A 15,628-nucleotide genomic window follows, 5' to 3' on the forward strand; every position below is an offset into this window, starting at 1 on the left:
GACCATCCGTTATCCTACTACTCTTCTCATTTGGGAAGAATTCCCTTGATTCAAGTGATCAGAGTTCTATCTTCTAATACAAAAGTTCAAATACCCAGGTATCGCATCTCCCTGACTCCCGAGAGTGCCGTGATCCTGAACTAGTGAAGTTCTTCAGCTTTGACCTTGAATCTGCAAAGATGCAAGTACCACTAGAGATGTTAGTGTAGCTGTATTCAGTCTTGTAGAAGAGCCAAGAGTGGCATCCTTCACATAGACTGGACTATATTCCCTGATTCTTAACCAAACTTTTACTGTTTGCTTATTTCCTGGGACTGATTCTCCAGCTTTCCTATGCACTGTTGAACTAATCATTATTTATTTAGAAAAATATTTTCTTTCTTAAGCTCTCCAGAATTAGTGGTGTTGCTTACAACAAAAGGTCTGGTGAAGAAATTGGTATTTGGGAATAGATTGTTGACGACGGATGCTTTGAGAAGTAAGATTTTTTGGATTGGTTATGGGCTAAAGAATGAGGGTGGGGAATGAAAATCTGTTATTATGACAGGTAGAAACCTGGCAATGAAGGCACACAAGGCATGAGGAATTCAAGACGGTAAGATGGGATGTCTACTTACAATCATATGGAAAGAAAGAAAAGAGAATAAAGCCTATGTTGTCCATTATGGTGGCCACTAACCCCATATGGCTAATCCCTAGATATTAAAGACTTAGTGCTTAGAAAAAAAGACTGTAAAATACCTCATTATTAATTTTTATACTGTTTATATGTTGAAACGATAATATTTGCGGTATACTGCATTAAATACAATATAAAGATAATTTCATTGGTTTAATTTTTACTTTTTAGAAGGTGACTTCCAGAAAATTTAAAATTACCTAAGACTCATATCTCTGGCTCCTGGATTTTGGCATTGGTTGAGGGAGTGAGGACCACAGTAGCGTTGATTATATGAGTGAGATTCTGGGGGGTTTGAAATATCCTCATATTCCAATGCCACTGCACTCCTCTTGCCAGATAAAGAAACCCTTTCCCATTTGCTTGAAACACTGTAATTCCCCTGAATAAGAGTAGTACAATAGAAAATTAAGCCAATTTGCAGCAAGGTTAGGGAGGGCCTGAGGACCACAATAGGAGCGATCCTGGTCTATACTTCCTTGGAGTGTAAGTGATCCTTTTCTGTCAAGAAACAGTTTTGAATGAGCTTTTATATATAGATCTTCCACTAGCAGGACTAAAAATCAAAGGGAACAAGGTTCAGGAAGGCCGCAGGGGTTAAGAGTAAAGCAATAGCTTATTTTTTATGACCGTCATGAGCTGATCTGCTCAGGTTCGGTGAAAACCCAACACTGAGTGGAAGGGAAGGATTACTATTTGATGAGTGTCTTTTTTGTTATTAGTGAATGTTAGTTGGCCCAGGGCACAGGAGGAGCATGTGTCTTCATGCACAGTGGGCTGAAGCACATTGGAATTTACTGAGAATATTGTTTGTAAAGACTATACTTAACTATTGCCATTTTCTTACAAAACTATATTTTGGAAAATTGTATACTGTCAATTAAACTGCTTTTGTGTAAGCTGGATCAAGCCCTGCCTTTACAAAAAAAAAGAAGAAGAAGAAAGAAGAAAATTAAGCCAATTTCTTTCATATCCAACGATCCATTTTTCATGGTCTCTAGGGTTCCAGTTAGGAATCATGTACCAACATGGGTCCTACAGGCTCAATTTCAGAACATGGATATTCACTTCTGTAAATGTGTGGCAACATGAGTGAAAATAGATTCTAAGTGTGCTCAACAAAAGGGAGCAATATAATTTGAAACTGGGCTGACGGTATCGGTATGAGCACATCTCCCAGAGTTTATTGCTTCAGTATCTTAGTTCAGTCAGCTGACACAGGTCCAGTTGTTTGCTTCCCTAAAGTGACTTGTGGCTAGTCACCCATGTAACTTGCCCAAACATTTCAGGGAATTGGTTCACCAGTTAGCTCCCAGTATCACCCATCACCACCGCAGTCTGTCAGTAAGAAGAGGCTTACTGTAGTCAGAAATTTGGTGGAGTTCTGACCAAAGTCTGCCTCTTGGCTGACTCAGCGGAATCTAATTCACAGGACTTCTATTTCACAATTCCTGAAATTGTTCTGTAAATTCCATTTCTGCTCAAGTTATCCAGAGTCCATTTCTATAGCTCACAACAGAAGGCACTCACTGACTTATGTAGATTTATGGAACTTAGTAATGTCCTCTGTTTATCAGAAGGGGTACAGATATTGATAAGAATACACCTTTTAAGTTCAGCTTTGAAACTGAATAACTATGACTTTGAGCACATACCATGTTCACTTGTAAAATTGGGATATTTGATTGTATTTTGAGTTGCTTCCAAGGCTAAAATTTGCAATATTTTAACCATAACATAATCTACATGCAATAAATGTCTACAAACTAAATTTACATTTCACCCAATGATTTGACAGCTGCTACCCCAAATATTCCTGTGTCAACAGAATTAGAATTATTGGCAAAGCCTGCTCTAAACCCGAGGTTATTTTCCTGCTGAGTGATATATCCAACAAAGTTCTAAAATATGAAACGACATTCACTGTTTATCTCCCGAAAAAGTGCTCCCTATTATTTTTTTTGAACCTTGTGGCTAGAGATTTTGATTGTTAATTTAACAATAATTACAACTAAGCCAACTTCTTTAGTCTACAATATAATATAATCTCCAGGACAGTGTGGAAAACAATTATAAAAAAGATTAATTTTATAAATACATCGCAACTGTGGTTAGTGCCCCAAAATTTAATAGGGTGCTGTGAGCACACATAACGAGGCACCTGGCAGGTAACTGCCTTGGCAGAAGCAATGTATTTTTCAGAGCTACGATGAAGGTAGAATCTGGATCATATTAAGGCCTGTGGCTATGGGTCCAGGGCTGTTCTCCAGTTGATGTGTTTGATGAAGATCAAACTGAAACACAGGACAATGTATGGGGTGTCAGTCTGATGACATACTTTATTAATCCTCCTTTCCTTTTGGAGTTCTCAAAGGCCTTGGATCCAGCTTTCTTCCCTTTATCAGCCCCAAATTAGGTGTTCACATCACTTGAGAAAGATAGTAATGAAAAGGCAAATAAATGTCTTCTGGTGGCCTTGAGCATCAAGAGATCTGCAGAGCTCTGCCTTCCGTGGATGCAGCCTTTCTTCCTCCCGGTTAGTTCCACTTTCTTTTAAACTTAGAGAATAAAAGTTTCCACCTGCAGGAAGTAAATCCAAAATTCTCCTTGAGAAGCAGCATTCCCATAAAAATCCACTATCTGCAAAGCAGAAAATAGATTTTCTTTTAGGCTAGTGTTCTCATTTTCTTTGCCACTTTAGTTTAATTTAAGTCCTGGGCATGAGTTTATTTTCACAGAGGTATTTATAGAGAGAAGAAGAGAGAGAGAGAGAAGTTTAAATTTGAATTTCTCCAATGCCTTTAAGATATCAAGGCTCTCTCCAAGGAACATGAATGTGTTTCCTTCATAGTGGCGTCTTCCAAAACATGATGGCTAAGAGCCAGGCTCGAGAGCAAGTAGATGAGGTTGTTACTTATGCTGTCACCATCATGCGACACCCTTTACTCACCCAAGCCTCAATTTTCCGGTCTGTAAAATGTGGCAATAATAAAATTCTGGTGAGGATTGAATGAGATACGTGTGTAGAGTGTCTGGTACAGTGCCTGGCCAATATGTGCACACTAGATGCCTGCTACTAACATCATCATCATCATCACCATTTTTTTAACAAATAGTACCAGAATATCAGTGGATGTTCTGGGCCACAGAAAGATAGGGAAAGGAGCGTATTCATGTCACATAGGCAGCCTCTAAAAGTAATTTAATTTATATCAAACCTATGCTCATCTACATTATTCATTTTCACCATTTTTATTGACTATGCCTCTTTGGATTAACCTTTATTTATTGCATTACAAAGCAGCACATTAAAATGTTTGAGTAAGATCTCTGGAGTCAGAAGGCCTGGAATGCAAATGCAGTCTCTACCATTGGTAGCTAAGCCCTGTCAGACCAGTTACCTCTCTGAGCCTCTGTTTTTACATCTCTAAAATAGGGTTACTAATAGTGTCTACCTCACAGAGTTGATGAGAAGATTAAATGAGATGAGATATGTCAAGTTTTCAGAAGAGAGCCTAGCACAAGCTGAACATTCAAGAAATGTCAGTTCAGTATAATTATATTACAGACTATCATGGATTTGGCATGTTCTTCTTCCAAAATCAATAGTGTTCTCATTTCTTATCCTGTAAAGCCTGTTTAAGGATTTTGCGCAGTGTGCTAAGAGTTGATAAAATTTTCATTGAAAAAGTTGAGGCTGAAAGAAGCAGTCTTGCCAAATCTCAAATTTTCAGGATCGATTCAAGCAATTTTGTGATATCAGTCAGAGTTCAGTCAGAAAAATAAAGGAACTACTCTGTGATTTCAAGCAGGAAATAAATTTAGTGCAGTGAACTAGTGACTTAAAAATACATAAGAAGGGCTGGAAGAGCAGTGATTGTGGAAAGTACTCACTATTACTCAATATTACTCACTGTTATCACCAGCCATGGCATGATTAGAAAGTTCCAGAAGTCACAGGAAATTTTCACTAATGATCTCAGCTCACCAGATGAACAATTTCCAGGGATCCAAAGGAGTTGCGAAGAACTGTATGTGCTGAAACTTCTTTCAAACATTGTGGTCTCTGCTTGCTGGACTCTAAACCAGAAGAAGGCTGCTGGCAAAGGATTCTGGGAAATGCATTTCCTAGACTCAGTCACTCTGATATGAGGACAGCAAGGAAAAAAAATTGCATGCTGGTTTTTCTTGGAAAAATAATATGCAAGTCGCTCCTTTGACCACTCAGCATCCATTTGGACACTTCTACTTATATTTAAATTTAAAAGCAACAACAAAACCAGAATTCTTAAATCTAACATATTGAAATTATTTCTTATTCAAATACAGGTGGGCTCACTCTTTTCTTATAAAGGAAAGATACCAAATTCCACCAGTTACTTTATCCAAAGCAGAGTGATGTTTCTTATCCTTCTAGTTTGGTCATGGAAACTGTTGGGTAAACTTTAATTAAACCACAAATTTTAAAGTTACCCACCACAAAAATGCTTTATATAATACAGTAGGAGAAAGAAAAAAAATATATAGGTAAACATACACAAGCATATTCGTAGTGAATCATGTCTGGCACTACAGTGACTTCTGCACCTAGATAGGAACCAAATATTGATTTTAATAACTTTCCTTTTTGGTAACAGTCTTGTCACAATTGTGCTCATTTAGCACTTGAACTGCTTATAATTCTGTACATGGTGAGTTGCCCTAAACCTTAGTGGTCCCACCTGACTTCACATTGCTACAGTCCTTTATTAGTGTCTCCTCCCATAGATGAAAGTGGTAAGAACGTCCTAGAAAAACCCCGCTGTTTTGCATGCTACCCCACTGTGTGGCAGAGATCTTATTTTTCTTTAATAATCAAGACCATTCGCTCCAAACTGGTTAGTGAACCTCTTCTTTGTCTGTTGGTTCATTGGCATTTCATCTTTCAGTTTCATAGAAATTTCATTTGTCCTATGGTAGAGGCGTTCCTCTCATAGGACAGGAAGTTGAAGTTATTAGGACAGGAACTGGGACGTTAGGAATGAAAGGAGCCACTCCCACGCGTTTCCTTAGTTCCTGACCCTTATATTCTCATTATACTTCTAGGTTATCCGGTACCTGGTAAAACCCGTGAATCCTCCAGGTATTAGTTTAATACCTCACTTACAGTGCAATAAATCAGTTCCTTGGTCGGAAACAAAGTTTCCTTTGATGGAACAATGGATCCTATGACAGGAAGTCCAAGGTTGATGCTGCTAGCAAAGTTTATGGGACTAGGAAAGAGAATCTATACCCACAGAGTCTATTTCACAGAGCTCAAATTGCTACCCTTAATGAGACATAAAAATTCAATGTATCCATTTGGCACCTGGTGACTGGCTGATGGTAGGGAATGGTGCTGCACTGGGGACTCAGCCTTCATCTCAGCCCTTGACAAACTGGGTATTCAGTAATGGTTTTCACTGGCTGGAGTAGCTTTCGAGGAAGTCCGCTTATTTGGCTTAACTTTTCATGACTTCCATCCAAACTACTTTGAATACTCTGTTTCTTAATTTATTGAGCAACTACTAGAGTGGTTTTTGAAAGACAGAGGTTAACATGCACATATCAAAATCATCTTGTCTATGAGAGTTTCTTTGGTAGTGTGTACCCTTTGGCGAGGCAGTGTATTTAAGGGATACAAATATCCTTTCACTAAGTAATGACCTAAAATGTCCTCTTCTGCTGATCTTTCATTTACCTCCTCCTCTGACTTCTGGTCACCAATATTCCAGTCATGTTCCTTCCATATTCGTTGCTATTTAGTCAATCCATTAAAATCATCTATGAATCGCATATATCCATCCATCTGGTCATTTCCATGACCAGCAAAATGAAATACCAAATGCACTGCTCAAGATTCCGTCTACCAGGAAGATTTCTCTTTCCCATCCTTCTAGGACCCAACTAAGTGGAGTCGTTCTGCTCTAGTACTCTAGTTCTGACAGGTTGCAAATCTCTTTTTCTGTGTCAAGAAAGAAGTTTTTCTTTCTTATGAGATTGGTTATAAGAAACTCTCCATGGGGCACCTAGGTTGTGGGATTGAGCCCCACATTGGGCTCCCCGCTGGGCTCTCCTTGGGATTCTCTTTCCCTCTGCCCCTTCCCTCCCCACCCCCCCTTGGAACTCTATCTATTCAAAAAAAAAGAAGAAGAAGAAGAAAAAGAAAGAAAGAAAGGAAGGAAGGAAAAGAAAAGAAAAGAGGAAAAAAAAAACCTCTTCATGATGTCACAGGTATAGGCTGAGGGAGAGGTGACAATTCTTGCTAAATGCCGAATCTAGAGCTTTTGTTCTCAACCATAGGGGAGTCAGATAGCAGTCAATCTTCTGTTTTGGAGGGAATATGTTAAGATGACAGAGGCCACTGGCACTTTAGAAATTGCGCTGAGATAGCAGGCCCTCGAATTTTCATGGAGCTCACTTGCCAACTTCTGGCACATTATGTGTTATACAAGGTATCTAGGATACTTATTGATTCTCGTTAACCAGCTCCAAAGAGGATGTCATCAGTATAGTAAATTCTGAAAACCTATGGGTTGTAAGGATGATTAAGATTCCTGTGGATAAAGTCACCTGGGTGAGCCTGTATGGCTCAGTGGTTAAAGCCTCTGCCTTTGGCTCAGGTTATGATCTCAGGGCCCTGGAATCGGGCCCCACATTGGGCTCCCTGTTCAGCAGAGAGCCTGCTTCTCTCTCTCCCCCTCTGCCTGCTTCTCTGCCTACTTGCACTCTCTATTTCTCTGTCAATTAAATAAATAAAATCTTAAAAATAAAAAAAAAGATCCCTCTGGATAGCTAGAAAATTTTAATAGTCCTGGTGAGAAAAAAAAAACAACACAAAACTGCTGCTAGTAATCTTTTTAATGGGTTTAATTTTAAAGACTGGCTATAGGCTTTCCATTTGTGTGAATTAGTGCTTTAGAAATACTGAAAATTGAGAGAAAATGAAAATATTTTCATATCTAATAAGCAGATTTATAAAACAAAGCAGATGAATAAAATTGATATCTAAGAGTAGGAGTATTATGTAAAAAGAACAGGCAATCATGTAAAACAGTGAAAGAAAGCAATATAGGATCATAAGATAGAAATAAGAACTTAAAAATGGATTTTAGAGAGATAATGAAGATGAGGACTGAGTACAGATAAGGCAAAGGAAAAAAAGCAATGATTATATAGAATGCTATGATAATCCATTCATGAGTTATTTTATTTACTGTAATTACTTTTCTTTTTCAATTAACAGCCATGAAAGGGAAAACATCCCCAGTGCTGAAAAGCATTTAAGAGTTGTATATAAGAAAAATAACATTTTGCTACAGTGCCAATGCCAGGAATATCATAGATTTTATTTGAAATTTAAATGTGCCTAATGTTTATCTTTGTGTAGATATTTAAAACTCACACATGCTGATTAATTATTTTCATTTTCATGGTTGCCATTGTTGTCAAAAAATTTTAAGTACTTCTCTTGAATCATTTAATATCATTCTCTCCTAGGAAGATTAGTCATCTTCATGCTGCTATTATAGATAAGAACAATATTACTGGTTTTAGAAACCATTTTCTTTGCTTCAACTGAAACACAGTGTATACAAAAACTTATATTTTCTCCCAAGTTTCTCCCTATTTTTCCTTATTTAATTTTTTTAGCATTGTAAATTTCACATTTTATTATTTTTATTTTATGGGAATGTACATCTAACAGATTTTTTAAAATCAGCACCTATTTTAGATTATTTAATTTTACTGAGTCTAAAGTATTAGACACTTAACTGACTGAGCCACTCTGGTGCCCAGAATTGCACATTCTTAATATTGCAGCACTGGAGGGGAACTGAGAGAAGCACTATTAAAAGTATGTAGTAAGCATCTGGCATAGAGTGGGGTTAGCACCATGTTGACGATAGTACAAAGCATAAAGGCTTTTGCCATCTCGTCATTTACGATCTAACTCATAAAGTACTCTAAATCCCTTCTGTGAATTTAAAAAATCTCATTTCATTGTTTTATGGTTTGTATTTTTAAACATAATACTTCTTATGTCCACATAAGAGATAAGTGGCATGCATTTTATTGTTAGGTGGAATTTTTTTTTTTTGTTGTTGTTTTTTCAAGTTTCACTTCTGCTATTTTATAAATTAGTTTTATTGAGATATAATTCACATGCCATAAAATTTAACCATCTATAGTATAAAATTCAGTAGTTTTTTTTTTTTTTTAAAGATTTTATTTATTTATTTGACAGACAGAGATCACAAGCAGGTAGAGAGGCAGGCAGAGAGAGAGAGAGGAGGAAGCAGGCTCCCCGCTGAGCAGAGAGCCCGATGTGGGACTCGATCCCAGGACCCTGAGATCATGACCTGAGCCGAAGGCAGAGGCTTAACCCTCTGAGCCACCCAGGCGCCCCCAATTCAGTAGTTTTTAATATGTTCGCCATTATCTCATTTTAGAACATTTCATCACTCCCTAAGGAACCCTGTTTCAATCATTACTCATTCTTCTTTTATCTCAGTCCTTAGGACTCACCATCTACTTTCTGTCTCTATGGATTTTCTCATTCTGGACTTTATGGATGCATGGAATCGTATAATATATGTAGTCTGTTTCATCTAGTTTCACTCACAATGGTATATTCAAGATTCATGTAACATGTATCAATACTTTATTCTCTTTGTGGACAGATAGGACTGTATGGATATACCACATTTGTTTATCCATTCATCAGTTGACTGATAATGTAGATTGTTTCCACAGCGTGGCTATTATGAATAATGCTGCCGTAAACAGTCATAGACAAGTTTTTGTGCTGACGTATGTTTTCATTTGCCCTGGATATGTTTCCAGGAGTGGAATTGCTGTGTCATATGATAACACATACCTGTACCAATAAATTCCATCCTGATTTAACAAAATAAAACACACACACACATACACACACGGAGGTTAAAAATTTTATTAATGTCTTTGTCACACTAAGCTGGATCAGTATGCGAGTTATTGTTCATTATTATCTCTGGTTGTTGGCAATTTTGCAACATTCCTGAATCATTTTATTCTCTGGCTAGGCCAATTGAATTGTGGCCAAGAATTACCGATGAAAAGCCCTTCTGTTAGAAATACAAACCATTGCTCCTGGATTGACAGTGGGATGCATGTGAGCTTTAGCAGATGTGAAATTTTACAATGGCGTCTGAGGATTCTCCTGCAAGTTATCTGCTTTGAGGCTGGAGACAGATATGAACATACGTGGTGAATCCCTACGTATCCTGAAGTTGTTTGAGTCTCAGAAAGCTAGCAGCAAACCTGAGAGTTAGAGCCTTTTCCTGATCTTTATTCTTCCAACATACCCAGTGGTTTTCCAAGTTATGACTTCCTTGTATTAAATCTCTTCCTTCTTGGATTACTTAGAGTCATTTTTTTTTCTTATTGAAATCTGATTCAGGGGTGCCTGGGTGGCTCAGTGGGTTAAAGCCTCTGCCTTCGGCTCAGGTCATGATCCCAGGGTCCTGGGATCGAGCCCCACATTGGGCTCTCTGCTCAGTGGGGAGCCTGTCCACCCACCCCCCCACTGCCTCTCTGCCTACTTGTGATCTTTGTCTGTCAAATAAATAAATAAAATCCTTAAAAAAAGAAAAGAAATCTGATACATTTATGTTGGCGCCATTACCACACACCTATTTTTAAGTCCTATGGAATCAAATTTAAGAGATTTTTAAGAGATTTAAGAGATTTTTAATTTAAGAGATTTTTATTTTGTTTTTTAAGATTTATTTAATTATTTTAGAAAGAGAAAGAGAGGTTTTGAGAGTAGGGGAAAAGGAAGGGGCAGAAGGAGAGCATCTTCAAGCAGACTCCCCACTGACTGTGGAGCCCAACTTGGGACTTCATCTCAGGATCCTGAGATCATGACCTGAGCCTAAGTCAAGAGTGAGATGCTTAACTGACTGTGCCACCCAGACACCTCTAAGAGAGTTTATGTTAAACATTAACTATTATAAGAACCATTCTCATGCTGCCATATCCCTTGTTTCGGCATTACTGTAGCTCCATCCAGATTGTCTACAAAAGAGGGAAAGTTTTCTACTGGTGCTTTATGTTGAGGTCACCACCATAGTGCCTGTAGCATAATCAGCTCCACCGCCTAATTTTTGAAATATCTCAGCTTATAGAGTTTTCTTCCTGCTTTCATCAGATGTCTCTTCGTGGACAACATGTGGGACCTTCTCTGATTTGTTATGGAAGGGCTCTGGTTACTTATGAGACATTATGGGGATGCATGGAGAGAGAGTATTCGTTTTTGGCTTTCACCAAAAACGTGTTATTTTTCCATGCACTTTGTTTTTCAGCCAGTCATCTAATTTCTTCTTTTATAATACATTCTGGTACTACAACCAAGGTATGTAGAAAAATACACTGATAAAGTTGTTATTTATAAATATACCTGTAAAGACTACCATTTTCTGAGAAACAACTATGTGCAGATACTAAATGATACATTTTATATAATACTAAGGTTATTTTTTAGTGCATACTATGTTCAAGGCATTATGCTAAGGAGTATATAGTCACTATCATATTAAACCATTAAACAATGATGAAATAAGTACTGTTATCATTTATATTTCACTTATGGAAAAACAGAATTTATAAAAGGTTAAACAATATTTCCACAGTCAAAAAGTTACTAAGTATTACAGTTAGCTGTCGAACCCAGGACTCTGTGTCCTTGAAGCTCATATTTGTTACAGCAGCTGATTCTCTATCTGTATCTATGCATATAAAAAAGAAGTCTGTAGTCTTCTTCTGTATTACTCCAACCTGTCTTCCATTACCACAGGGTGTTTTGTTTTATTTTCTTTACTTTTAAATATTTTATTTATTTCTTTATTTGAGAGAGAGAGGGCATGCACAGACATGAGTTGGGGGAGGAATAGAAGGGGAGGGAGAGTGAATGTCAAGCAGACTCTATGTTAATTGCAGAGTTCGACCCAGACCTCAATCTCATGACCCTGAGATCATACCCTGAACCAACACCAAGACTTGGGCACTTAACCCACTGAGCCAACCAGGCACCCCTGTTTTGTTTTTTTCATTAAGCAAATAATATAGTCACATCTTGCTCATAATTTTTCAGTGGTTCCCCATCACTTACACTATGAAGTCTCTACTTTTTAGCATAGTTCAAAAGGCACTTTGTGCTTTTATTCCTTGAACCAATTAAGCCTTAGTTGCCTCCACTTCCTCCAAACTGTATCTTTCCCAACACCGTGTTTTTCCATCTGACTGGGATGCTTATATGACTCGCAAACTCCTAATCATTCTTCAGGTCTTCTCTCCAAACCTCACCTTCTCTGTGAAGGGTCCATTGATTTGATTTCTTCAGGAAGACTTGGACAGAATGTCACCACTACTGGCATTGCTCCTTGCACATTTGTGTTAGTAAATAAAGTATGCTTCTGTCATAGGTGTGTTGTGAAGATTAAGGAAGACTGTCTTTGGAAGAAACTCCAGAGAAAGCTTTGACTACTAAGCACTACCCAAATATAGAAAATAAGCTTCTATAGAAAATAAGCTTTTTTTTATAGCTTCTCATTTTTGCTGTTCTATCTTTACTATTATAAATTCTTTTATGTAGGGTTTGTGCCTATGACCACCAAAGATGCTGGGAATATTTCAGGCCTGGCTTATTGGATAACATTTACCTGTTGCTGAGACTCTCTGGTTGGTCACCAATCCCAATAGGAAAAGGTTTTAGGTCCTAGAATGAAAATGATTTGTAATGATGAGGTACCTGTTGATTTGTATTTGAACAGTATTATTGACTGGGAAGAACTGACGTGAGCCAGCTGAGCAACTCTGGTGATGACAGAACAACCATAGTTTCAATTGTTTGGTCACTTAAAAAGTGGGGGTGCTAGGCCTCCTTTTAAGGACAGCTTGATGGAGACACACAAACTCTTGGTCTGCTCTGCCGGCTGCCTGGGCATGCTGATGTCCTCACTAGCAAAAAGACGACAGACAATACAATGGTGACTCACAGACTTTTCAGATACACAACAATTCCTATTCCTTCTGTTTGGAGAGCTCGTACAGGGCACCCTCAGTGAAAGCTAACAATAAAGTATCCTCATGTTCTTAAACTAAAATAAGTATATGTGAATGTGTCTTGTCATTGTCATCCTCAAATAGAAAAGAACCCGAGATCTATGATCTGAGGAACATACTCAGGCATTGTTACTGTCCCAGCTTTTTATCTTTATAACCACAAATTCTTAGCAATATTCTTGTCCTGTATCAAACACTGGGTAAAGATTAAAAAAGAAAGAAAAAGAAAAGAAGAAGAGGGACACACACACACACACACACACACACACAGAATGAAGGAAAGAAGAGAAATGAAGGGAAGGAAGGAAGCCTGAAAACAATCATTACTTTCCTGAAGAGGAAACCCTTAAAAACTTTACCATTCTTGGGACACCTGGGTGGCTCAGGTCATAATCCCAGGGTCCTGGGATCAAGCCTCACATGGAGTCCCGCACTGAGACCCGCATCAGGCTCCCTGCTCAGCCAGAAGTCTGCTTCTCCCTCTCCCCACTCCCCCCTGCTTGTGTTCCCTCTCTTGCTGTGTCTCTCTCTGCCAAATAAATAAATAAATACAATCTTGAAAACCAGAAGCCAAAAAACCCCTTACCATTCTTCAAGTATTTATTCACATAACAAATAATTACTTTATGACAAGAATAGCTCAGACAGCTTACTGTGTGCTGGGGGCCCTGCCTTTGTGGGGACACCAGAGAATAACAGGAAACCAAATGAACTAGAAGACGTCAGATGGCGATAACAGCTACATATCAAAGTAAACAGGGTGATGGGCTAGGCAGCGCCTAGGGAATTGATCACTTTCTATTAGGTGGTCAAGGGAGACTCCTTACCTTATTAGTGTGACTTACCACCTGTTAGTGTGCTTTCCTGGGTGAGCTCACACTGCACCAGGTGCTGTGCAAAATTAAAAATAAGTAGCCAAAGACAGCTGCCCTCAAAAACATTAGTGAAGTTTGGGAAGAACTATAACCAGTTTGGTCCCAGAGAACCCGATCGGCTTCCTCTGTGTTGTCGCTCACACTGTTCCCCCTTCCAATGTTCAGGCCTGGTCCAAATCCAATCAAAACAGTTTTCCATCACAAGACTGATTTATGAATGTGGTGATTCACGCTGGTGTCTGCCTCTCTGCGTTTGGCTCCGAGCCGTGCTCCAGGCATGGAGACATGTAAAGCCGGTGTGATTCAGATTTGAAAATATCTTCAGTATTATGTTCACTGAACACTCTCATTTTTATCACAGTTGTTTTTGTTGACAGATATGAAAAGAAGAATTATTCTTTTCACAACCAGATTTTTAAAAAGAGCCCATGAGAAGAAGTTCAAGTGCCTGGGAGTACCAAAGCTCTTTTGCTCTGTATGGACAGCAAATGAGCTAGTCATTTAGAAAAACTAAGTGTGTAAATGAAGTAGTCAACCCAACCTGATGCATCCGGTGACTCTGAGTCATTGACATCTAGGAGGGTGGTTATTAAGCCTCGATGTGCAGAGAGCTAAAAATTTCCTCTCTGAGCTTTTTACACAGGCTCACTGTAGAGGATGATATTCCATACATGGGACAATGACTTAGCTGATGTCCACAATCTAAAGGAAGGAAGAACAGGTCACCACGGTTTACTTAACGCTTTCGATGTGCTACTCTGGCAATGTGCCAGATGTTATGTATTTATTTCCTCATTCCAGGTGCCCTTCCATTTCCAGGTAAACTACTTCACCAGGGCATTAACCTCTGCCTTTGATAAGTACTGCTCAGTTGCGTTCAAGTCTTCTGCAGCTCTCACTAGGACATAGACACGGAGGTTCCGTGGATGTAGCTAAGGTTTATCAGTACAGAAGAGAGGCGTGCACATCCCCACAAAAGAATGAAAGCTCATAAGGGGCTATAGGTGCCTACTGACAGAATTTCCTTCTAGAAACTATATTTTAGAAGTGGATAATCCTATAATGTAATCATATTCAAAATATAGGTACGTAACCATTTTCACTAAAAAAAAAAAAAAAAAGCAGAAGAAAGTAAACAAAGGATTCTGTCATCCTGCTTCTGACTTTTTAAACTTTTTATACAGTCAGATCAGCAACGAAAAAATAATGTCAATACTGGGAAGAGATGAAGGGAAGGAATCAAATTGTGGAACACAGGTTGAGAGCCTTTGTGGCAACCCCCTTAGGCTAGGACATAAATTAAACCATTCCCCAAGGGTTGCCTCACAAGAGCAGACTGTCTATTAAGGCAAGGTTTAGAGATCATCTTATTTATTGTCCGAGTTTTTGTTGTTTCTTTGTGTAACTAAAGCATATTGGACTTTTCCTGCCTGGATTTTATTGGAACCAAGGTTATACCAGTGATCTGAATTATATATTAGCTGTTCACATCTTCATGAAATCTCTCAATATGACAAATTTGAAAGGGAATGATTATGCGAGGTCTGTTCAGAATAGTAGAGCCACAACAGGAAACGTGAATTGCCTTTTTGACATTTATCCATAAGTTAATTACTCAGCTATTCATGCCTAAGTGGAAATTGTTGAATTTTCTTCATATGTTAGTTATTGATCAAAATCATAGTACTATTTAGATACACATCAATCGGGCATTATTTTCTTATGTGGGGTATACCTCCAGAAGTAAAATATGAGCCTCCAGGGTAATTGAAAAACCACTACATTTTATAATTATCAGATAAAGTCTAAGGCGATAAATATTGTCTTTAAAAACACCTGGGAAGAGAGGAGCCAAGATGGCGGAGAAGTAGCAAGCTGAGACTGCTTCAGCTAGCCGGAGATCAGCTAGATAGCTTATCTAAAGATTGCAAACACCTGAAAATCCATC

The 15,628-nt window shown here is 38.4% G+C and overlaps 1 long non-coding RNA gene across 3 annotated transcripts in view; it reads right to left on the bottom strand.

Annotated features, from left to right (window-relative positions):
- Positions 1 to 2,810: 2,810 nt before the first annotated feature.
- LOC132019390 (uncharacterized) overlaps positions 2,811 to 15,628 on the bottom strand; it is a 52,665-nt gene continuing 39,847 nt past the window's right edge. For 2 of the 3 annotated variants that reach the window (XR_009404751.1, XR_009404750.1), the window contains exons 3-4: positions 4,594 to 4,822; positions 2,811 to 3,319 (exon numbers count right to left, since the gene is read on the bottom strand). This is a non-coding gene — a long non-coding RNA (uncharacterized LOC132019390). The remainder of the gene's footprint in view (positions 3,320 to 4,593; positions 4,823 to 15,628) is intronic. The other variant, XR_009404752.1, reaches the window with a different exon arrangement.

The sequence above is a fragment of the Mustela nigripes genome, chromosome 6, assembly GCF_022355385.1.
Source record: "Mustela nigripes isolate SB6536 chromosome 6, MUSNIG.SB6536, whole genome shotgun sequence".
In the NCBI taxonomy this organism is placed as follows: Eukaryota; Metazoa; Chordata; class Mammalia; order Carnivora; family Mustelidae; genus Mustela; species Mustela nigripes.